This window comes from Eurosta solidaginis, chromosome 4 (genome assembly GCF_040869045.1).
Source record: "Eurosta solidaginis isolate ZX-2024a chromosome 4, ASM4086904v1, whole genome shotgun sequence".
In the NCBI taxonomy this organism is placed as follows: domain Eukaryota; kingdom Metazoa; phylum Arthropoda; class Insecta; order Diptera; family Tephritidae; genus Eurosta; species Eurosta solidaginis.
This window is the reverse complement of record NC_090322.1, coordinates 111,256,348-111,280,589: the sequence shown is the minus strand read 5'-3', so window position 1 is coordinate 111,280,589 and position 24,242 is coordinate 111,256,348. Positions and strand designations below refer to the sequence as shown.

General features: G+C 42.1%; 1 protein-coding gene and 1 pseudogene across 1 annotated transcript in view; both read left to right on the top strand.

Annotated features, from left to right (window-relative positions):
- LOC137250137 (uncharacterized) overlaps positions 1-24,242 on the top strand; it is a 165,824-nt gene that overhangs the window by 84,736 nt on the left and 56,846 nt on the right. The window lies entirely within an intron of this gene.
- Positions 18,214-19,874, top strand: LOC137248120 (phosphoglucomutase-like; annotated as a pseudogene).

The following is a 24,242-nucleotide window of genomic DNA, read 5'->3' as shown; positions in this document are numbered from 1 at the left end:
AAGTTCCAATAACAAAAACGACCTTACGGCCGTACTGAATTATATATACCTGCTTAGGCGCGTATTTATGCCAAGGGTTGTTTAACTTTATTTGATGTAAAAAGTAAAGTTGCAGCTGGACGCAGGTATACTTTATGAATTTAGGTAACTGAATATTTCACAAATAACTGCTGTTAATTTGACGGAGCACATATTTTAACATTTTTTTATTTTTTCCATCAAAGTTTTAAAAAGGGCCTAAAAATAGGTATTTCGAAAAACAGGTATATCCGCCAAATTTTACCAAAAAAAAAACAATTTTTTTTTTTGTTTCAATCCTAAATTAAATTATCTTTAATAGCTATACAAGAAAACGACAACCGGCCGCCCTCTTTACTCACAAAACCATTTTAAATACAACGAAAAAGAAGAAATATTTCAAATTTTTCCCAATGTTGGAAATTGGTCAACTTTGAGCGGCTCTACCTGGTAAACTTTAATTTTCTGTGAAAAAAGTTGTATATTCTTGATCCCAGGAAAATTCTCTATTAGAAACATGTATTAGATTTAGCGAACGCTTTCATGATTTTTCTGATTTTTGCCATGCTTTAACGACAGAGGCGCCACTGTGAGTCGTAGTGTTTTAGGAAATCCGAACCTATTATAGGATGCGCAACGTCGGCGATTATTAAACACCACTTAAATGGCCGTCGTAGGCCGAGATCTAATGTTATCTGTCATTTGCCGAATGTATTAATTGTAGTATTGTTCGCAGCAACCAATTTCATTGCGTTTGGTTGCATACTCTCACCGTGACGTTTGGGTACGACCGAAACTTCGGCGCCCGTGTCGATGAGGAATTTCATTGAGGACGTTCTGTCCCGAATGTAAAGGCGGCTGGAGTTCATATCTTCCTCCGACATAGCCGCTTTGTACGGAGGGCTGACTAGTTTTCCGAAAGTTTTGGTGTGTAAGCGCATGGTGGCCGACACCGTGTCGCGTTCTTGCCGAAAATATGATGATACCAACAGATATCGCGGTTTGTATCCCGTGTGTCCTCACTGCGTGAGCTGGTCAGTCGTACTTTTTGTCGAGGCAATCCGATCCGTTGCTGTTTATGCGTTACCTCCCGCTTCTCTAAACGATCTAACCTATCCACCAATTCTGAAATGGCTGCTGTTACATCATAGTTGGAATTTCCACTATGTCATCAGCTTTTTTGCCAACTCTTCTACTTCACCCTCCATCGTTACTAAAATTTGCTGCACATGGAGGGGCCGTCGTCGCAGCCATAAGGACTTCAACAATTCTTTACCTAGCTGCTGATTCGCCAGGTCTTTCATCTCTCGAAACAAAACTGTAGGCTTTTTCGCCCAACTCGCATTAGAGGTTTACGCAGATCACTTCATCGGCGGCGGCGGCGGCGGCGGCGTAGGCTCTATTATATACCGGCGGCGGCGGCGTGGGCGGCGCGCCGGTGTACGCCGGTGTTCTTACTTTAAAAAGCTTGATTTTTCTATTTAAAAAAATAATATTTAGGAAAGGTTTTGTTTGTATGTATTTAAGGAAATCCACGTTTTGGCCATTTCGGAAAGATCCGGGGTTTTTGCCTCAAAATCTTGCAGATCGATCAAGAATTTTCAGGAGTAGCTCCTTGCGGAGGGATTGTCCCTCGTTCACTTACTCCAGAGAGGCTTCGAACCTAACACCGGTCCTTGGAATTGGTACTACTGCGTCTGCTGAAAAGAAATAGAGATACATAAAATGGTCACACTTTTGTCTGTATATCTCGGGCAAAGCGTAGTTTCATCTGGGGTTAGCTCTTAATAATCGTCGCGAACACAATTTCTTTAAATCATTTGTGGCTCCTTGGCGGTCACGCACAAAGGCGACTTACGGTGGCTATTAATACTCATGACTCGTGGCCAGGGCGCCTCCAGTTTTTTTTCGGCTGTTTTTAGGAGCTACAATTCCCGACATGCGAACTGTAGCAATCCTGACCACCAGTCACTACTACGTCTCCTGACCCTCACACCATATGCCAGCACAGAAGCTATAGGACTGCGACTTCGAACTCATACCTTCGTTGACGTCACTTTCCTAGAAGCTCTAGGTGTAGCTCCGAAGACTTTCTAAAGGATGTTTTTACGGGCTATGCTGCCGAGCTACAACAGAGAAACACCTTGAAACATTAGCGAGTGACTATTCGGCCAAGGATGCCGCCCTCGAAATCATAAGCAGTCTAAGTGGATGTCATTGCGTAACTCATTGGTGAAAATCGTATAATCCTCGACGCATCTACATATCTAAAATTTTACAAGGACCCTGGATAAGATTTTTAAAATGTAGACCAAAGTTTGCAGACGTTTGTGTTCACAACATAGATTTTAATAGTCATCGGGAGACTTGGGTGTTGAATGATGTCAAACCGGGAGACTTGGGTGTTGAATGATGAAGTGTGAAAATCAAAATCAACATTTCAGACGCTATTGTATAGTTTCGCAAATAAACAACAGATGTTTGAATGTAAGCCAAAGGGATTTTCAAACCATTCTAATACGTACATATATCCTCAACTTAAGTATGAGGTAAGGATCATTCCAAAGGAGTGTTTATGCCCCTAGAACGTACTAAAGGATTTTGCATCACTGATTTTGCTTATTTTTTCAGTCAATCGCAATATAAATTTTTTTTTAAAAATCGGCACCTTTTTTGGGTAATTTGCTGTTTTTAACAAATTTAGGACAATTTGAAAACATGTTCGCCTTGGGTCATTTTATTTGAATTCATTGTTCATTATTAATTTTTTGAAAAAAAAGGGAAATTGAGCATATAAATTTATTATATAACTTTTCTTTTAGTGTTTTGTTTTAATTACTTGGTGAATTGGGTGATGCAAAGTCTTTGTTAAGCTGACATCGAAAGCGCCAGTTTTTTTAAATAACTTTTGAACAGTTAGAAGGAGTTAAGTTTCGCAATTAGTTTCTTATAACTGGCAGTGATGCGCATCCGTTAATACCACTTTCGACCATATCCGATAAACTGTTTGGAATAACTTGTCCTCGATTTTCACCCGAATCTTCGCACCAGATATTGAAATTTAAAAATGAAACCTTAATTAATTTAAGATTAAGGCAATTATTACTAGCAATTATTTCGGCCAATTCACTATCTTTTAGTTGTTCATTTTGCAATACTTTAAAGTTTAGGTCGAAATTCTTAATTGCTTCTATTTCAAAAGTTCGTGATAATGTATCAGCCACTATATAATCTTTTCCTTTAATGTACTGTATATCGTTTGTAAACTGCGCAATAAATTCGAGATGCCTCGTCTGTCTCGGACTACGCTCCGTTTTTGAATTTAAAGCAAAAATTAAGGGTCTATGATCGGTATAAACTGTAAACTGTCGTTCTTCTAAGAGGTAGCGAATATGCTTAATATTTAAATATATGGCTAACAACACACGGTCAAATGTACTATATTTGGTCTCTGATATTGAAAGCTTTTTGGAAAAGAAACCTATTGGTTCTGATTTGCCATTAAAAGGATGCTGTAAGACACCACCAACCGCTGTATTTGATGCATCAACATTCAAAGAAAGCTTTGCATCTTTATTAAAATGATTCAATAATATCATATATGCAAATTTTTCTTTGATACATTCAAATGCTTTAGTTGATGTGTCGTCCCAAATTAGTGTTTTGTCCCGTTTCTTATTTGTGCTATTAATTAAATTATATATTGTATTTGCATATTCAGCAAGATTCGGAATATATCGATGATACTAGTTTATCATTCCAATAAACTTTTGAGCCAATTTCAAAGACTTCGGAAGCTCAAAACTACGAATTACTGCTACTTTTTCATCTGATGGTCTAATACTAGAACCGGAAATGTTGTGCCCTAAAAAATCTATGTTACTAACTCCAAAGATACATTTGCTAGGTTTAATGTTTAAACCGTATTCCGATAAACGCTCGAAAAGTATGCGCAGATCCCTGAAATGTTCCTTTTCATCTCTACTTGCAATAAACAAATCATCAACGTATGCAAATACAAAGTCTAGACCACTTACACCTTCGTTAATAAACCTTTGAAAAGTTTGGGATGAATTTCTCAACCCAAAGAGCATACGTAAGAACTCAAACATACCGAAAGATGTTGTTATTGCCGTTTTATATATGTCTTCTTTGGCCATTGGTATCTGATGATACGCTTTTACTAAATCAATTTTGGAAAAAAAAACGTTTTTGTTGCGAAGGTTCATATTGAAATCATGGATATGAGGCAATGGATAACGATCGGGTACTGTTGCTACGTTCAGCCTACGAAAATCACCACAAGGACGCCAATCATTAACGTCGTTCTTGGGTACTAGATGAAGAGGAGATGCTACGGATGAATCTGATTGCCTACAAATTCCAGATTTAAACAAAAAATCGAACTCTGTTTTTGCTACTTTGAATTTTATGGGATCTAAGCGCCTGGGCTTAGAAAAAGGAAGGCTTCCTTCAGTTACAAGTCTGTCCCTTAAACGTTCCATTTCATCTCTACTTGCAATAAGCAAATTATCAACGTATGCAAATACAAAGTCTAGACCACTTACAACTTCGTTAATAAACCTTTGAAAAGTTTGGGACGAATTTCTCAACCCAAAGGGCATACGTAAGAACTCAAACATACCGAAAGATGTTATTGCCGTTTTATATATGTCTTCTTTGGCCATTGATATCTGATGATACGCTTTTACTAAATCAATTTTGGAAAAAAAACGTTTTTGTTGCGAAGGTTCATATTGAAATCATGGATATGAGGCAATGGATAACGATCGGGTACTGTTGCTACGTTCAGCCTACGAAAATCACCACAAGGACGCCAATCATTAACGTCCTTCTTGGGTACTAGATGAAGAGGAGATGCTACGGATGAATCTGATTGCCTACAAATTCCAGATTTTAACAAAAAATCGAACTCTGTTTTTGCTACTTTGAATTTTATGGGATCTAAGCGCCTGGGCTTAGAAAAAGGAAGGCTTCCTTCAGTTACAAGTCTGTCCCTTAAATGTTACTTTTCATCTCTACTTGCAATAAGCAAATCATCAACGTATGCAAATACAAAGTCTAGACCACTTACAACTTCGTTAATAAACCTTTGAAAAGTTTGGGATGAATTTCTCAACCCAAAGGGCATACATAAGAACTCAAACATACCGAAAGATGTTGTTATTGCCGTTTTATACATATATGTCTTCTTTGGCCATTGGTATCTGATGATACGCTTTTACTAAATCAATTTTGGAAAAAAACGTTTTTGTTGAGAAGGTTCATATTGAAATCATGGATATGAGGCAATGAATAACGATCGGGTACTGTTGCTACGTTCAGCCTACGAAAATCACCAGAAGGACGCCAATCATTAACGTCCTTCTTGGGTACTAGATGAAGAGGAGATGCTACGGATGAATCTGATTGCCTACAAATTCCAGATTTTAACAAAAAATCGAACTCTGTTTTTGCTACTTTGAATTTTATAGGATCTAAGCGCCTGGGCTTAGAAAAAGGAAGGCTTCCTTCAGTTACAAGTCTGTGTACCGTAGCATGCTTAACTGGCTTCGTATAATCTGGTTCGGATATCAGAGATGGAAATTCTTTCAAAAACTTTGTATATTGATTACCCACAAAAAAAATTTTGGGAAGAGGGACGTTGCAAAATCGTGATATAGTATTTACAGAATGACTAGTTAACGGATCAACTAAACGTTTATTTTTAATATCAACAAGTAACCCATATTTACATAAAAAATCCGCACCTATGATTGGTTTAGCAATATCCGCAATTGAAAACTTAAATGGAAATTCGCGCCGTAAATTTATATTTAAAAGTTTTGTACCGAAAGTTGAAATTATAGTACCGTTAGCCGCTGTTAAAATTATGTCAGATTTCTTACTACATGCAAATTTTGAAACCGGCAAGACTGAAATTTCTGCCCCACTATCGATAAGAAAATTAAGTTTATTATCTTTGTCAAATATAAACAAGCGACGAGTTGAAGTTTCTAAGTTTCCGTTGTTCGTCGCTGCAACAGCAGAAGACTAGTTTTTTGCACTATTTTTTGAAAAACAACATGGCTGTTCAGATCTCCTAGCCTTACTTCCGAATTTAAAATGATATCTGCAGAGCAAATTAGGATCATCTCGGTATCGCTTCCCAAGGCAGTCGGTTCTATGTACCGGAGCGACTCGGGATTTTTCCCAACCCACGACTGTCATTTCAGTGTAACCCCATTTAATTTGTTGTGTCCCTCCCACAACTCATACTCCCATCAGCTCCTTGCAGCGGGACTGCTCCATATTCTCTTGCTCCGGGAAGGTAACGAACCCAATCCGGGTCCGTCTCCTGACCCCAGTCCTGAGGAATGGTTTTGTTGCATCTGCCGGAAAATAATCTTTTTAGGACGGTCATACTCTTGTCAGTGTGTCTCGTGTAAGGGATGGTTGCATCGGACAGGTTGTTCTGGGCTAGATCCCAAAACCAGACGTCCACGTAACTTCTATAAATCTTTTGTGGCTCCTTGCTGTTCACGTCCTAGGGCGTCCCGTAGTCTACGCCTTAGCGCCCCTCCACTACCTTCCATCAGCCCCGCTGCTCCGCAAGCCACAACAAGTACCCGCTGCTGCTCGCGCACCACGGCGCACCAACTCTTACGGCAGCTCCCACTCATACCTACAATCTCCGTAGTAGAGTCGGGAGCAATGCCGAGCATCAGCTCCTGCCCCGTCTTCTCCCCCTCTTTTCTGGCAGCAGTTGTGTAGGGCAGGGAAACAGACTTTTAGTCCCTACCTCCCTTTGCACCGTCTTCCAGTACAGAATATATATGTTTGCGACATCCGCCCAATGCAGCTCCTGCCATGGATGGTGCCACTTTCCTAGATGTTCTGGTCTCCGCGACGGCAACCCCCCGAAGGGTTTCATTGCGCCATGTTGCCAGGCCGCATACCCAAATACGCCGGGTACCCCAATGCTTACCCAAGGACGTCCAGTCCCAGGGCCACAACAGCAGTTGCGTCCTAGGCTTCCACAACCCAGGCGTAGTCACCCGTCACTTACTCCCAGAGTGACGACGTCTCACCATATGCACTTCAGAATTCTGCAGTTAAACTGTAATGGATTAACTGGGAAGATCACGAAGATAGTCGACTTCATGAAGCGGCACAACATCAGCATTGCTGCGATCCAAGAGACTAAACTCACAGCAAGATCTGCTCTGCAGGCCTGTTCTGGGTATAATGTTCACAGAAAAGATCGATAAAGCGGAAATGGAGGTGGCCTCGCGTTTATCATACACCACTGTGCAATATCATATATTTGATCCCGACATCGGCCGCACGGACAGTGTCTTAGAACGTCAAGGCTTATCTGTCGGGTCAGGTGATGCAAACCTAGAAATAATCAACATCTACATCCGTCCTGCCACCTGTTGCCTCAGTGGATACCGCCCTAATATCAGCGCCTTACTCACTGGCTATAATCGCATTATCTTAGGCGATTTCAATGCCCATCATGATCTATGGCATTCAAACTTGCGGGCGGACATTAGGTGTAAGATTCTGGCGGATCAAATAGAAGAAACGAGGTTCTGCACAATAAACGGAGACGCCCCACACGTATGGTAGGAAGCTGTAACAGTTCGCCGGATATATCAATCATGAGCGTAGTACTCGTAAACTGCGTCAACTGGCAGCCGATGGTAACATTGGCATCCGACCACCTGCCTATACTTATTTCGCTCGAGCGTCCCGCCGACTTCATCGTCACAGAAAAACGCACTTTTATAAACTTTAAAAAAGGAAAGTGGGACAAATACAAATCCTTTACAGACAACCGCTTTGCTGCCCTCCCTATCCCGACTGATGCCCGCCAAGGGGAGCGTGCTTTTCGCAAGGTCATTGAATCCGCCTCGGCTCGTTTCATTCCCGCCGGTAGAATTCCCGAAATTCGGCCCCACTTTCCGGCGGAGGCCGCAAATTTAGCGAGAGAACGTGACCTTATAAGGCAGCTCGATCCCGGCGACCCCCAAATAAGGGATATAAACCAACGCATCAGATTGCTTGTGGATGAACACAAGCGGGCGAAATGGGAGGAGCACCTAAGCGGTTGTAACCTCTCTGGCGGTGTAGGTAAACTTTGGTCCACCGTAAAGTCCCTATCGAATCCGTCTACGCACAATGCCAAAGCTTCCACGCCTTTGGCGATAAAGTGCTGTCGGATGCGAAAAAATGCGCGAGCACTCTCTGCCGACAATATATAATGCATTATACGGTCGACAAAGATATACGGAGGGGCAACAGACACGCACATAAACATAAATTGAGCGCGTCACCAATTACCATCACTGCCAACGAGGTTGAGGATGCCACCCCAGCGGGTTAGAGGATCAGAATATACCCGCGGTAGGTATGCCTGTCGTAAGAGGCGACTAAAATACCAGATTCAAGGGGCTGGGTAGCGCAACCCTTCTGGTTGCCAGCGCAATATATAGCTTCTCCAAACCCAATTGTCAACCTCACCTATCCGCGGCGAATCCTGTTTCACTAACAGACGAAGCTCTGGCGACCCCAAGCTCCTCATGCAACTTGGGGGTGCGGAGGGAGGGAATGGCCTGAAGGTTTAATGTGGTCACATAAATCGTTCCCGAAATGGTCGGGCTAGCACCTTAAGTGTGCTGTGGAGCGTACCGGATCTGTATCCGGCAAAAGACCATCACATCGATAACACTCCCCAAAGCCTTCGGGGAGCAACGTTATCGCTACAACAACTGCATTTCATTGTGCTCTTTGGCCTCACTATGTAGGTCGTGTTCGGGGGTCATGAGGAGAAATCCGATGGCAATTCTGATAGCAGCATTTTGACAGGTCTAAAGCCTACAGTGTGTATTTTTAAGACCAGGCGATCAACCTGGTGTCGCGTAGCTCATGAGCGGCCTCCCAATTGCTTTGTACCTGGTTAGCAACGTTTCTTTATCTTTTCCCCATGTGCTGCCGAAAGCTACTTGAGGATTTTTTTGCGATTTTGTACTTTAGAAACAATCTCGGTGGCATGAGCCTTGAAGGTTAGAGTATTATCGACCGTTACCCCTAATTGGGTGATTGATAGTCGGTAGTGTGACACAATATTTGCGACATCTGTTCCTAACACGTCGTAAACAGAGTGACCGTGGATTTTGATGATAATGGCAGGTTGCGCGAGGTGAAGAAACTAGAAAGATCGGGGAGATAGCTGTTTATTTTAGGAACTAATTCATCAACTGAAGGGCCAGGTCCCGTTACCATAATCGTGCAGTCATCGGCATAGGATATGATTGTAACTCCTTCTGGTGGGGAAGAGAGTTTTTATATATAGAAAGGTGCTGTGCATTTTAGGTAGTGCGTGGCCAGGCGAAGATTTTCAGTGAAATGAGGGAGAAAAACGGTTTCAAATGTCTTCGCTACTGGCGAAAGGAGTGATAACGGCCAATATGACTCGCCTTCGTTTGCTGGTTTGCCAGGCTTTGGTAGCAGAATTATCAATGCCATTTTCCATTGTTCAGGAATGATAAAGTATTTCAGCGACAGGCTGAAAACGTGCGTTAGGTAGTTTATTCCCTTAGCATTGACATGGCTATTCAGTCTGGGCCTATGGACTTGGAGGGCATGGCCTTGTCGATGGCTACTTCAACCCCTGTGGGGGTGATGGTAATGTGTGGTACGTCGTTTTTGTGTTTATGAGCCCGTCTGTTAGTACGACCTCTGGCTTTGCCTACAGAAGAATGTATTATAAATTGTCGGCAAAAGGCCATCGCACATTTCTTCGAATCAGATAAAGTTTTGTCGCCGAAGGCTATAGATACTTTATCGTTTAGTTGGATTAGACAAGGATTTGACCGTAGACCACAATTTACCAAACCCGCAGAGATGTTACAGTTCCTTAGATGCTCCTCTTATTTGGTACGTTTGTGTTCATTTACCAGCCGCATATTATCCGAGTTTAGTTGGGAACTAGCATCAACACTAGCAACAACATCAGCACTGAAATGTTACTTTGGACTAGGTAGGCAATTGAAAAGTAAAGTCCTCTCTCGGCGAGCGAAAATCATACTCTACAAGTCACTTATCATACCCAACCTGCTATATGGAGCAGAAGCATGGACCATGACAACAGCAGATGAAGCAGTTTTGGGAGTGTTCGAGAGAAAAGTTCTTCGAAAGATTTATGGACCTCTACGCGATGGCGAGTACCGAAGAAGATTTAATGATGAGCTTTACGAGCTATACGCAGACATCCACATAGTCCAGAAAATTAAAACGCAGCGGCTGCGCTGGCGAGGCCATGTTATGCGAATGAAAGATGATGCTCCGACCAAGGAAGTGTTTCTATCGGAAACCGTCTATGGAAGCAGAGGTAGAGGGCGGCCCCACTCCGTTGGAAGGACCAGGTGGAAAACGATTTAAACTCCCTTGGTGTGACCAATTGGCGCCGGTTGGCGGAGCGAAGGAGCGACTGGCGCGCCTTGTTGGACGGCCATAACCGTTTAGACGGTTAAGCGCCAATTAAGTAAGTAAGTAAGTATATTATCCGAGTTGAGACTCCTAATATGAAGGTCTCTAGGGTTGAGATGTCTCGCCAGGTCTCGTTCTCTTGCTAAGTTTGCGGCTTCCGCCGGGAAATGCGGTATGATTTCAGGTTGTTGTAGATGTAATAGATTTATGAAGTATGAGAGCTTTCAACGTATGTTACTCTTTATTTCTTACTTGTCCTTTGACATTTATACTTTTTATACACTTTGAATAAAAGCTGTCTCGATCTCAAACTCTCAAAGCAGTAAGACGTCTTTTCTTTTACTCGTATATTTCTAACAGGTTATGGGCCTACACGTGTATATTTTTCGAGTAATATTGTAACATAAAGTATTGAAAATATATTTATAATATTGCTGTTGACGCGCAATAGTGGTCTTGGGTAAAGTTCACACACCTTTATTACAATGGGGATTGAAAAGATTTAAAAGCTGATAGGTCGTGAGAACTACGACACGTAAAAGTTCGCTGCGAAGTCGTACCTTGTGGAAATGTATCGAAGGCTCCGATACTGATGTGGAGAAAAATCTGCATGCGATTTCAGCGCTTGGACTACTTGTTCAGTCCTCGAACTATTCATATGTGCAAAACTGCACAACAGCAAAAGCTGCATGGGATGCCCGTGAAACAGCGTTCGAGGACAATGGTGTTTTATGTCGCATGGACTTGTTAAAGTATTTAATGCGATTGGAACTTTCTGATTTTACATCTATGGAAGATTAAGTAAATAAGATGTCATGCACCCAACAAAAGCTTGACAAATCTGGCACTAAAATTCCTGACGATATCGTTACACAAATTATGCTAAGTGGTTTACCAGATGTATATCGACCAATGTTGTTGGCAATTGCCAATAGCGGGAAAGAGCTTACTACAGATTTAGTAAGAACTAACCTTCTGCAAGAAGTAAGGCAAGAATTCACTAACAAAAATACTATGACACTGGTGTCAAAAAGCAACAACAAAAAGCATGTGTCCAAATCTAAAAAGAAATAATCTGTAACTTGTTTCGAGTGTAATGAAAAAGGACATTACGCAAGCAGGTGCCCCTCAAAATAAAAAAAAAAAGTTTTAATAATTTATTGTTGATGTCTTCATCTTTGATGGAAAAAACGAAAGCTCCAACGAATGGTTTATTGATTCTGGTGCATCTGCCCACGTGACAGGCAATGCACATAACCTACAAAATTTGCGGGAACCAAAGTCTAAAGAAATCATTGTGGGAAACAATGAACGTCTCAATGTGTAGTGTGCTAGAGACGTGAGCATGACTTTAAGTTCTGGTGGTAAAAGCAATAGTTCCCACGTAACTTTCAATGATGTGCTATGTATTCCGAAATGGCTAAACGTGGCAAAACTATTGTGTTTAATGACAAAAACTGATGAATTTTTGATGAGAAATTTAATCTTGATAGCAACTGCTCCACTAATAGGTGATTTGTACAAACTTAATTCCATAATAGAACCATGTGCAAGTGCTTTGACTGCAATGATAGAACAAACTTGTGGCATAGGCGCATGGGCCATGCATGTGAAGGCAATTTACATGGCATCAAAATGTACGTTGAAGGTGTTAATTTACAAAATGGTTATTTGAATCCATACAAGCAAAAACAGTACGCACAGGGAAAACAGAAAGGTGCATCGTTTAAACATATTGACAATCGTGCAACTGAGTTGTTGCAAATTATACACACATATGTGTGTGGCCCGATGTCAACATTATTATTTGGCGGGTCAAAGTATCTACTTACCTTCGTGGACGATTTCAGTAGAAAAGTGTTTGTATACCCAATGAAGCAAAGAAGCGAGGTATTTCAATTCTTTGTAAATTTTAAAAAGTTGGTGGAAAACCAACAAAGGGCAACAATCAAAATTCTACGATCTGACAACGGTAAAGAGTTCTGCAACAAAATGTTTAAATCATTCACTACAGAGCACGGGATTGTCCATCAATTTACTGCACCATATACACCAGAACAAAACGGAGTTGCGGAACGCATGAATCGATCAATTTTTGAAAAAGTACGTTGTATGCTTTTACACGCTGATTTGCGAAAACGTATTGGACTGAGGCAGCAACAACATATTTAATTAACCGCACTCCATGTCGTAATATGAAAAACATTACACCCGAAGAGGTCTGGACAAAAATAAAACCCAACTTAGAGTCGATTCGAGTGTTTGGATGCAAATCGATGGTACATATTTCGAAGGAGAATAGGCGGAAATTGGACTCCAAAGCAGTTGACTGTGTTTTACTCGGATACAGCGAGCAATCGAAGGCATATAGATTGTACAACAGAAAAACTACGCAAATTATCGTGGATAGATAGATAGATAGATGTTGCGAGGTTAAGCACTGCGACCTATTGGTCTATTGTGCCCTTATTCTCTTTACAACACTTCATCCAAGCCGAGTTCTCTGAGAAAATCCAGAATGGTTCTCGGCTTCAGAGAATGTATGTGACTATTTTCTAATTTGGATGATGCTAGGATCCTAAGCCTTCGTCTCGCGACTGCATCACATTCCTTCAGGATGTGTTCTGCAGACTCATCTTCGGCATCACAGAATCGACAGAGGCTACTAGCCGATATACCCAATTTATGCATATGGCTCTTTAGCCTACAGTGACCTGTGAGTATACCTGTTAAAATCCTAAGGCTACTTTTTGGGAGATTAATCATAGCCTTATATCACTTTGAGTTGTACCCTCCTATTAGTGCCTTTGACTGCCGAAGTCCTGGACTTTCACGCCAGTGTTGTTCTCTGAGGCACGCCTCCTTTTGTCTAAATTCCTCCTTTATTGTATGTGACCCTATTGGGACCATATGCTCGGGACCTATTAGCTTTCCGGTCGCTGCCAACCTGGCAAGCTCGACCGCTCGCTCGTTACCATCTACTCCTCTGTGTCCAGGTACCCATGTTAGACGGATGGTGTTATTAACTCTTAGACGGTTTAACCTCTCTACGCACTCAAAAACTGTTGATGATTTAATCTCAACTGAAGATAATGCCTTGAGTGCAGCTTGACTGTCGCTGAGTATAGCGATTTTCTCGTTGGTATATCCCCGCTGTAAAATTATCTCTGCACACCGGCTTATGGCGACAACTTCGGCTTGGAAGATGCTCGGATATTTTCCGAGTGGTAGGGATATTTTGGTTCGGGGACCGAAGATCCCCGTTCCTATGCCCTCCGGTGTATTCGAGCCATCGGTGTACCATATTATAGTATGTTCCTGGTGAAGCGCTTCAATCCTGGAGGTGTCCCACGTACATTTGTTCCCCAGCTCTATTTTGAAGCGCTTCTCAAACTTAATTATCTTCCTCGTATCATCTCTGGGAAGTTGGATAAGTGGAATCTGCTCCTGCAGCTTCGCCATGCTCCGTGACTATCACTTTGCCTCTTCCATATCCCTCTTTAGCTATGTTTACTAAAGTTCTCCTAGCTGCCTGCTCAAGTATTATATGTATAGGCGTTAACTCAAACAGCACCTCTATTGCTGCTGTCGGGCATGTTCGCATATCTCCCGTAATGCAGACACACGCTAAGCCTTGAAGCTTCGTGAGTGATTTTTGTACGGTCACCATGGTTGTCCTTGATGCCCACGCAACTGCTCCGTACACTATGATAGGTCTCACTATGATAGTGTACATCCATCTTAGGATCTTTGGGCTGCATCCCCAGGATTTTCCTGCAATACGTCTGCACACCATTATTGCTCTGGTATTGTCATAAGAGTAGTCCATAAGAGAATGTCCATAAGAGCTTAGAGTCAAACATGACTCCCAAGTATTTCACCCCAGTCGTGTACTCCATCCCTTGTGATTTGTCTAATCCCTTCCAGTTTTCTTTTCGTGGTGAAGGGCACAATGGATGTCTTGTTAGGGTTGATACTTAACCCTACCTCATTACACTGTTCGGCCTGGGTGCGTCTGAAACCGGCAATGGGTAGGCGCACACGGGTCGATCTCGGGTTGATAGTGCACTCGAAAGAAATACGAGAAAGAAAACACCAAGAGGAATTCCTCGTTATAATAATGTATTTAATTGAATTGAAAGGAAATATACAATGCAAAGGTGACCAGTGATATTTTACCTGTATAACAAAGTACGGCGTTGATCCTTGGACGATGCGTGTCGTTAAGCGGTTGATCGAGAAAGAGGCCGGTTGTGCCGTTGATGACAACCGCTAAGCCGCGAAAAGGTCCTCTGGTATTAAGGAGGGGAAAAACCACACACACAACCACCCTTACGTATACGTGCATGGGTGCTGACAACCTGCACACACACATGCATGTGTACGCAACGCATACATGTGCATGCATGCACACAAATGCGGCGTGAGTGTGGGTGGCTGGAAATATTATTAAACATTAGGGAGGGGCGCCGTCAATCAAGTGAAAGTTAGGCATTGGGCCTAAACATGCCGCCTCCCTTGCGGTACGCAACCTCACAGTCCTCCAAGGATCACCGACCGTAAAGAAGAGGAAAAAATAAAATAAAAAACGTATAACTAACTTAACCTAACGACGGCCAGTCCGCCGGCTTGGCAGCACGCACGATGAGTTGCGTAGAGTGCGAGCTTGGTTGCGGATGCCTCGGTCATTCGCCACTTTCCCGTCATGGTTAGAAGCCTGAGCCATGTTTGCCTAGAGCTAGGGATTGCAAAAAAGTAAAAAGATATATATGTTCATATTTCTTGCCGTTTATTACAAATTCATTGGAAATGAACAAGCATAGAATTTTGTATGAAGAAAATTCAATAAAAAATAACTTATTGTAATGATACAGGATTTTAAACGCACACCTCCATTGTGAATTCATACAAGTGGCGAATTTTTGATAAAACGTTCACAATAGTGAACAGCGAGTGAGTATTAATCTGTAGTCTGATTTTCTGTATACAAATTTAAAGGAAACGCTGATTTGAAGCAAATGCGCAATTCATGGCACTTCAATTTAATAACGGCGAACACAAGAAAAGGAAACCTTTCTTCCATTCTTTGGCCCTTCGCGACAGCCGTCCTCCCTGTCAGCTATGATTTGACACGTAGGTATGTCAATGGAGGGATAGAAAGATTTTTCACTTGTACGAAGTCACAATGCACACCTCTTGCGACTGTGTACAACAGAAATTCAATAAAAAATAAATAAAAAAAGAATAAAAAGTGTAAAAATTCCTGTATTTCGGTCGTTACCGAACATTTTCATGTTAGGCCTTGGTTGTGCCCGAGAGTACCCAACCGAAGATGGTACTCTGAGCCAGCAAAGGGCCAAAAGTGGTGGGCAGAATCCCTGGTAATATTATCTCCGCATAGACATCTGTTCCTAGGATGAGGCCGATCGGCGCGGATGCATGGAACTGCGGATCCGCAAGACGGAGATGTGCGTACGGGGCTGCGATAGCGCTGTCGATGCTGGTCGTGGGTGTCATGTGCCGAAAATTGGATACGACCGCAGCATGGGTCGCAATCCTTTTGTTCTGTCCGTGTCTTCCTCGGATACGCAGCAGACATCCTGCTTGCCCGCCAATGCTGCTGGTAGGAAGTTGGAGCTCCTGGGCGAGCTCATCCGCAATCACTGTGGTGGGGGAGCATCCATCGATTAAGGCGCGAACGATGTGTACCGTGTGTGAAGTGTATAGCGTGGGTTCTTTTGAGTCGCTGTTATTTGTGTTGTTGGTGCTAAAAACCAACAACTTTCCTGCCCGCCACAAAAAAAACATTTGGACAGCAAATTGTATGCTATGTAAGGAAAAAAAAATCTTCGTTTTGGACGAAGAGAAGAATTTGTAGAATGAATCATTTTTTTTTTGTATTGCCCTTCACTTATTTCTTCAACTTTTCCCCAAGTACGCTTGTAGTGCTGTTTTATTGATGGCCTTTAGCAAAAGGCACGGTTCCAGAAGGGTAGTTGGCTCCGATACCGATTTGCCAGAAACGGGTTTTTGCGTACCCGTTTGCCGCATCTTTTATGCATCCCTAATATAGTGTACATTTTAACTCGGCATGTATATGTATATACGTTGGTATAAGTATATGGACAGTCAGTGCACGGACTTTACCGCATTGGTAGGTTTACTAACTTTTCTGGCCCATTTTCATTTTCTACTACTACTACCACCGAGGCCTAAAATCTACCAATATTTCAGCATTGTCGCATTGGGAACAAATACTGTGATCATCTTGTCACGTAATGAATTGCTGAGCACAACCAACTAATATTAGGCGGTTACAGTAACCACCCCAACGAAATTTGAACAGAGTTGTGCCGAAAGTCAAAACGGAAATGACGGCGTAGGTTTTGTTTATGAAATGAATGTAGTAACTGAGCACGCAAATAATTTTTCGGCGCTATTGTCACTTTCATTTTTTTTTTTTTGTGTGTGTGAATACTTCTCCGAATAATATGCCGAAATCGGTTATTTTGTGGCAATATTTTTGGTTCATTGGAGAATTGTTGTGGTAGTTAGACGTTTTGGTATGTAATTTATTTTGTGATTTGTTTGTTTTACAATGAATTGGTAATTTTTGTGACAAATATAAACCGTAGTTATCGTTTTCATGAAACTTCTACTACCATTTTTCGTCTCCCAACATTTTGCCTTTAAAAAAGGTCCGTGCACTGGTAAATATTTACTAGCAGCAAAGACAAACATATTGTGCACATTCATACACACCCGTGTATGGAATGTAAAATTCCTATGAATTGAAACAACGGGAAGTGTATCAAGTGATTTTCCGTTCTTTCATTTCATTTCTTACTACGGCGTGGCCTTATATACACTTCGTCTAAAGAACGCACTGTAAAAATGTGGCGTGCAAGTGATGGAGTGCTTTATCGAACCTTTTCCGGACATGCACATTGGGTGAATAATATTGCTCGGAATACAGATTATGTACTGCGTACGGGACCTTTCCATCCAGTCACCGATCGTAACCTTAAATATTCCAAAGGTGCAGGAGATGGTATTGCAAAGATTCAAGAAATAGCTTGGTCTGCTGATTCACGTTTAATTGTTAGTGGTAGTAAAGATTCAACGTTAAAAGTTTGGAGCGTTCAAACGAAAAAATGTAGGTATATTTGTATATTTAAACATTACTATATAAATATCGATATATATTAATATACATATATAACAGCACTATTTTTCATAGATGTGCTTACTATCGTCATATACCTACATATATTATTTCTGATTGATGTTTTTATGTACGGGTCCCTTTTTTGTTCTTATTTGAAATCCAAAATCTATCAATAGAGTTTTGGTCAAAGACACCGTCGATTGCACACGTTTGCGCTTTGTTCTTAAATTCGATTTACGAGTCCCTAATACACTACTTGATTCACGATGGTTAGGGAGAACAAAGCTGCTTGGAAAGCTTAATATTTCCTGAAAGTTGTTGAACTTTTTGATGAATATCCGAAACGTTTTATTGTCGGCGCTGACACTGTTGGATTTAAAACAGATGCAAAACATCCGTACCAGTTTGCGTGGCATGGGCGTTGTACTCATGGGTAATTGTCAGAATTTGAGTATAGCGAACGTTAGTAGATCTTTATCATACAATCATTTTGCTTTTAATTAAATTATGGAATTGTAAATTCTTCGAAAATGCAAAATATTACTGTAGCCACGACAAAGCCATATGAGGGCCAGAAAACCCGGCATCAGTGGATTACGCAAAAGGTAAAAGTATTCACGCAACAAAATTACACTGAAAACTGTATTTTGGATGCGAATTAAATGGAGCTCTACTTGTTGTTGGTGGTGATGGGCGCTACTATTGTAAGGAAGCAGCAGAGCTTATTATACGTATGTGTGCTGCAAATGGAGTTGCAAAATTACTGGTTGGGCAAAATGGTATACTGTCTACTCCGGCAGTTTCAAGTTTGATACGTCAGTATAAGGCCCTCGGTGGAATTGTGCTCACCGCATCTCATAACCCTGGTGGTCCCGAAAATGATTTCGGTATCAAATTCAATTGCGAAAATGGTGGACCCGCCCCAGATGCAGTAACCAATAACATCTACCAACTATCCACTGCAATTAAAGAGTACAAAATTGTCAATGGTTTAGAGATTGTAATTAATAAAATAGGTACAAACAAATATGAAGTGAATGGCAAGCCGTTCGTTGTTGATGTTATCGATTCAGTGGCAAATTATGTGTCACATATGAAAGAGATTTTCGATTTTGAAAAACTGCGTGATTTTGTTAGTGGCAAAACTACTGGAAAACCGTTTAAAATGCGTATCGACTCATTAAACGGCGTAACAGGTTCATATGTACGTGAAATCTTTTTGAATTGTTTGGGTGCCGCAGAGAGTTGTGTAGTACATACAACACCACTACCTGATTTTGGAGGCCTACATCCTGATCCGAATTTAACCTACGCCAAGGATTTAGTACAAGCTGTGGCACAGGGTGATTACGCTATTGGCTCTGCATTCGATGGCGATGGCGACCGCAACATCATAATTGGTCACCGTGCATTCTTTGTTACACCAAGCGACTCATTGGCAGTAATTGCAAATAATTTAGAATGTATACCATATTTTAAGAAGAGTGGTATACAAGGCTTCGCTAGAAGTATGCCAACTGCATCAGCGGTTGATTTGGTTGGTAAGAAGTTGGGTAAAGAGGTATTTGAAGTGCCTACCGGTTGGAAATACTTTGGTAATCTTATGGATGCAGGACGTTTATGTTTATGTGGGGAAGAGAGTTTCGGTACCGGTTCAAATCATATACGCGAAAAGGATGGCATTTGGGCTGTTTTGGCTTGGCTATCTGTTATGCAGCACACCGGCAAAAGAATCGAAGATATCCTCAAAGTTCATTGGGCCACCTATGGGCGCAACTATTTTACACGTTACGATTATGAGGAATGTGAATTGGAACCGTATAATGAAATGATTGCAACTATGGAGAAGAATATAACAAATCCAGAATTTGTAGGCAAGAGCTTTATAAGCGATGGCAAAACTTATAAAGTTAAGGTTGCAGACAATTTTAGTTATACTGATCCAGTAGACAGATCTGTTGCTACGAAGCAGGGTTTACGTATTGTTTTTGAGGATGGCAGTCGCATTATATTCCGGTTGAGTGGCACATGCAGTTCTGGGGCTACTGTACGTTTATACATTGACTCTTATGAGAAGGATAATGTACTTGGTTTGGTTAGCGAAATGCTTAAACCATTGATTGATATTGCTTTAGAAATTTCTCAGCTGCCGAAATTTACTGGACGCAATGCCTCTACTGTTATCACATAGGGATTTTATGCGAGTTTGTTTTGCACTTTATACAGTTTTTGAAACTTTATTCATACTCAAACCAAAAACCACTGCGAACACTTTGACCAAATTATGTATGTATATCTGATGCTCTTTTTATTTTAATTGCATTTGTAAAAAAAAAAGTTTTATTAATATAAAATTTAATGTTTGTGTTTTATATAAGCATGAATATGTTGTTTTACAAATATAATACCAATTTCATGCGGAGCGCTAATGAAATAATTATCAAAGTTTTCTACATTAAAGCCCTATCGAACTCAATCTTCGATAAAAAATACAAATTCTCAACTGTCTCATTATTGCTTTATTGAATGCCTAATCGAGTGAAACATCGGGTTTGCTTGGTGCTTTCGCCTTCAATGTAGCCAATTACAAGGAAAAAAAATTATACGAACAATAGAACACCACGAACAAAAAAAACTCAGAATTTCATTTTTTCTGCAGTTGCTGGAAAAGAAGATACCTCCTTTTCGAAAGGAGGCACGTATTGGTTAGGTGCAACCTCTATGGGTAGTTGCGCATGGATTTTTATTTGATTGTATTTATAGTTAAGAAGGAAACGGTTGGTTTCCATTTTAACTATTTTTAAATAGCTATTTCAATACATACATTGATACATTTTTGTTGGCCTCGCGCCTTTGGCCGAGTGTGTAGGTGTTCTGTCATCCTCGCTCGGGGTGAGCGGGTGAAGTTGGGTTGATTTGCTATCCTCGCTCTGGGAGAGCGGGTGAATTGTGGGTTGGTTTTGAAAATTAAAAATAAGTGTTTTGTGGCAGATGGGGATCTGCATTAGGGTGGTTCTGGTGTCCTCGTTATGGGGTAACGAGTGAGTGGTATGGTGTCCTCGTTCGGGGGAGCGAGTTGATTGGGGGTTATTTTCTGGTGCCCTCGCTCTGGGTAAGCGAGTGAATTCGGGTTTGTTTTTGGGTCTCGATAGAAAGGTGGAGTTCGGAAGGGAGTGAGGGAGAGGAACGGAGGGATTGTTATGAGGAGTTATTGGCCCTCTCGCAATCCATCTCCTCCGCTGGAAGAAGGATCAGTTTGACCAAAGGTCGTCTGACTTGACCCTTCTCTGTTATGAGCTCGACTACGCGAACTCGGTTATCTTCGCCGGGGTGTACGTTGACGACTCTACCTAGCCTCCACTCGTTGGGAGATAAGTTGTCCTCTTTGAGGACAGCGAGATCTCCCACTTTTATATTTTCTTTGGGATGCTTCCACTTCACTCGTTTTTGAGTTCGGATAGATATTCCACCTTCCATCGTTTGCAGAAGGTGTGATGGAGGGCTTTGAGTTTCTGCCATCGATTGATCATCGAGGCAGAGCTCTCACTGGCATCCGGTTCTGGTGGAGCCAGCAGGTGGCTGCCGGTTAGGAAATGTCCTGGGGTTAGTGGTTCCAGATCCGTTGGGTCATTCGACCCTGGACTGAGTGGGCGCGAGTTGAGGCACGCCTCAATCCTGCACAAAAGGGTTTGGAACTCCTCCATGGTGTACTTATGGGGAGACGCGATCTTTTTGAAGTGGCTTTTGAAGCTCTTCACTCCCGCTTCCCACAGGCCGCCCATATGGGGAGCGGCGGCGGGAATAAAATGCCAGCTCAATGCTTGATGGCTATACTTTGAGACTGTTTTGTCTCGGCTTTCGGCCAGAAAGGCTTTAAATTCGGATCGTAAAGATCTTGATGCTCCGACAAAGTTTGTACCATTGTCGGAGTAGATGTTCTTCGGACATCCTCTTCTCGCGATAAAACGCGAGAAGGCTGCGAGAAAGCATGGGGTGCTGAGGTCACTAGTGGCCTCTAAGTGAATGGCCTTAGTGGAGAAACAGACAAAAAGGCATACGTAGCCTTTTGACAGTCGACATCCTCTACCGCGGTAGCTTTTGATGTCGAAAGGCCCCGCAAAGTCTACCCCGGTATTGGTGAACGCGCGGGTAAAAGTAGTCCGTTCGCAGGGAAGGGTACCCATAAGTTGGGACTGTGCCTGCTTTCGATGAATAATGCAGGTTTTGCAATTGTGGATGACGGCTCTGATCATGGTCTTGACATTCGGTATCCAGTATTGGGTTCGGATGAGACGGAGCATGAGCTGGTTCTCGCCATGAAGGGAGTCATAATGAGCCATCATAACTGTAAGGCGAGACAGCCTACAATTGTAAGGCAAGATGATCGGATGACGCTCGTTGTATGACATGTCTTTTGACGCCCCTAGACGCCCCCTGTTCTAATAATATCATCTTTGTCGATATATGGGTTGAGTGACAGTATTTCACTCTTTCGATCGATAGGTTCCCTATTTTTCAATTTTACATATTCTGTCCCGTAAAATTGTTTCTGGCAGACTCGTATTAATGCTTGAGTCGTTGCCTTAATCTCATCGGCTGAGATGATACACGACCTTTCGTGGAACATTGCTTTAGTTTTTGGGTGAATTCGTTTGTAAAATCTCCTAACATTGGATAGAACCTTTAAAGCCCTGGGTAAATTTGAAAAACGGTCGAGAATATCTACATGATCTACCCTTGTCGTGGCATATGTTTGTGCCCTCTTCTCCTCAACGGACGTTTTGTATTCGGTCTCTTGTGCTGGCCAGTGGGAATTGTCTTCTTGCAGCCAAGAAGGTCCCTGCCACCACAACGAATTGTTGACCAAATCTGATGCAATTAGGCCTCTGCTTCCTAGATCCGCTGGATTAGATTCCGAGTCCACGTGAAGCCAGTCCTTGCTACCGACCATATCGATGATCTTAGTGATTCGGTGTGCGACGAAGTTTGACCAGGAACAGGGCGGCTTTCTTATCCATGCTAGTACGATGGTTGAATCCGTCCAGAGGTGAACTTTTGCTGATCCCAAATGAATGTTTCGGAATATTGATTCCATGATTTCTGCAAGCAGCACGGCGCCGCAGAGTTCTAAACGTGGTAGCGAGATGGTTTTCACTGGAGCTACTCTGGTTTTTGCTAAAAGTAAGTGTATGAACACCTGATCGTCACTTTCCACGCGCATGTATACCGCTGCCGCATATGCTTTCTCGGAAGCGTCACAGAAGCCGTGGATTTCTATGTCGTCTTCCGGTGAAAAATTTACCCACCGCGGTATCCTAATGTTATCTATTTCGCTATAGTGTTGGGTGAAATTTTCCCACCGTTCTAAGGTAGTTGGGGAGACAGGTTCGTCCCACCCGGTGCCCTCTAACCAGATATGCTGCATTAGTATTTTTGCCACTATGACCATTGGTGCAAGCCAGCCTAAAGGGTCGAAAAGTTTGGCTATAGCGGATAGGATTACGCGTTTGGTGATGTTCTCGCCACTCTCTAAAGCTCCTGCGGTGAAGTAAAACATGTCTGCATGCGCGTTCCATCGTATTCCGAGTGCCTTCACCGAGCTAGCCTCTTCAAACGCTAGGAAGTCCTCGCTGAGCAGATCCGTTTTGGGGATGTCCTGAAGGATTTCCTCACAATTTGATGTCCACTTGCGCAATAGAAAGCCAGCTGAGTGTAATGCTTCGCGAATCTCGTTTCTTGCTCTGATGGTTGACGCTATTGTATGTCCTTCAGATAAAACGTCGTCGACATACATACTTTCTCGTAATATATCCGATGCTATTGGGTGCGTATTTTCTACATCATCAGCCAATTGTAGAAGTGACCGTATCGCGAGGTAGGGGGCGCAGTTTACACCAAAGGTGACAGTCTTTAGTTCGTAAAGACTGATGGGTTCGTTGGGGGATGTTCGATGGACAATCCGTTGAAATTTGGTGTGATTTTCGTTCACCCAGATTTGCCTATACATCTTTTCGATGTCGCTATTAAAGACGAAGCGATACAGTCGCCAACGTAAAATTAAAATAGGCAAGTATGCTTGGAGTACTGGACCTGGGTGAAGTATGTCGTTTAGACTAATGCCATTTGCTGTCGGACTTGACGCGTTGAAGACGACGCGCACCTTGGTAGTGGTACTTTCTGCCTTTACAACGGCGTGGTGGGGCAGGAAATAATTATCCGAATCGTCGGATGGTACATTATTTTTGATTTTTCTCATATGTCCAAGTGTTTCGTATTCTGACAACACCCGAACATACTCTTTTCCTAAATCTTGGTTTTTCAGTAATCGCCCCTCATTTCTGAAGAATTGTGAACATGCGCGCTTTAGGGACGGTCCTAATTTAATATTCTCAGGGTAATCCTGCCTGAATAGTAGCGAAACTGTATATCTTCCACTTTCATCACGTTTTGTTGTGTCCTTAAATAATTGTTCACAATACCTTTCTTCTTCATTCAGCATTTTGTTTTTGGGAACATTTTCTACCTCCCAGAAAGCTTTTAATTGGTTGTCCAACGCAAC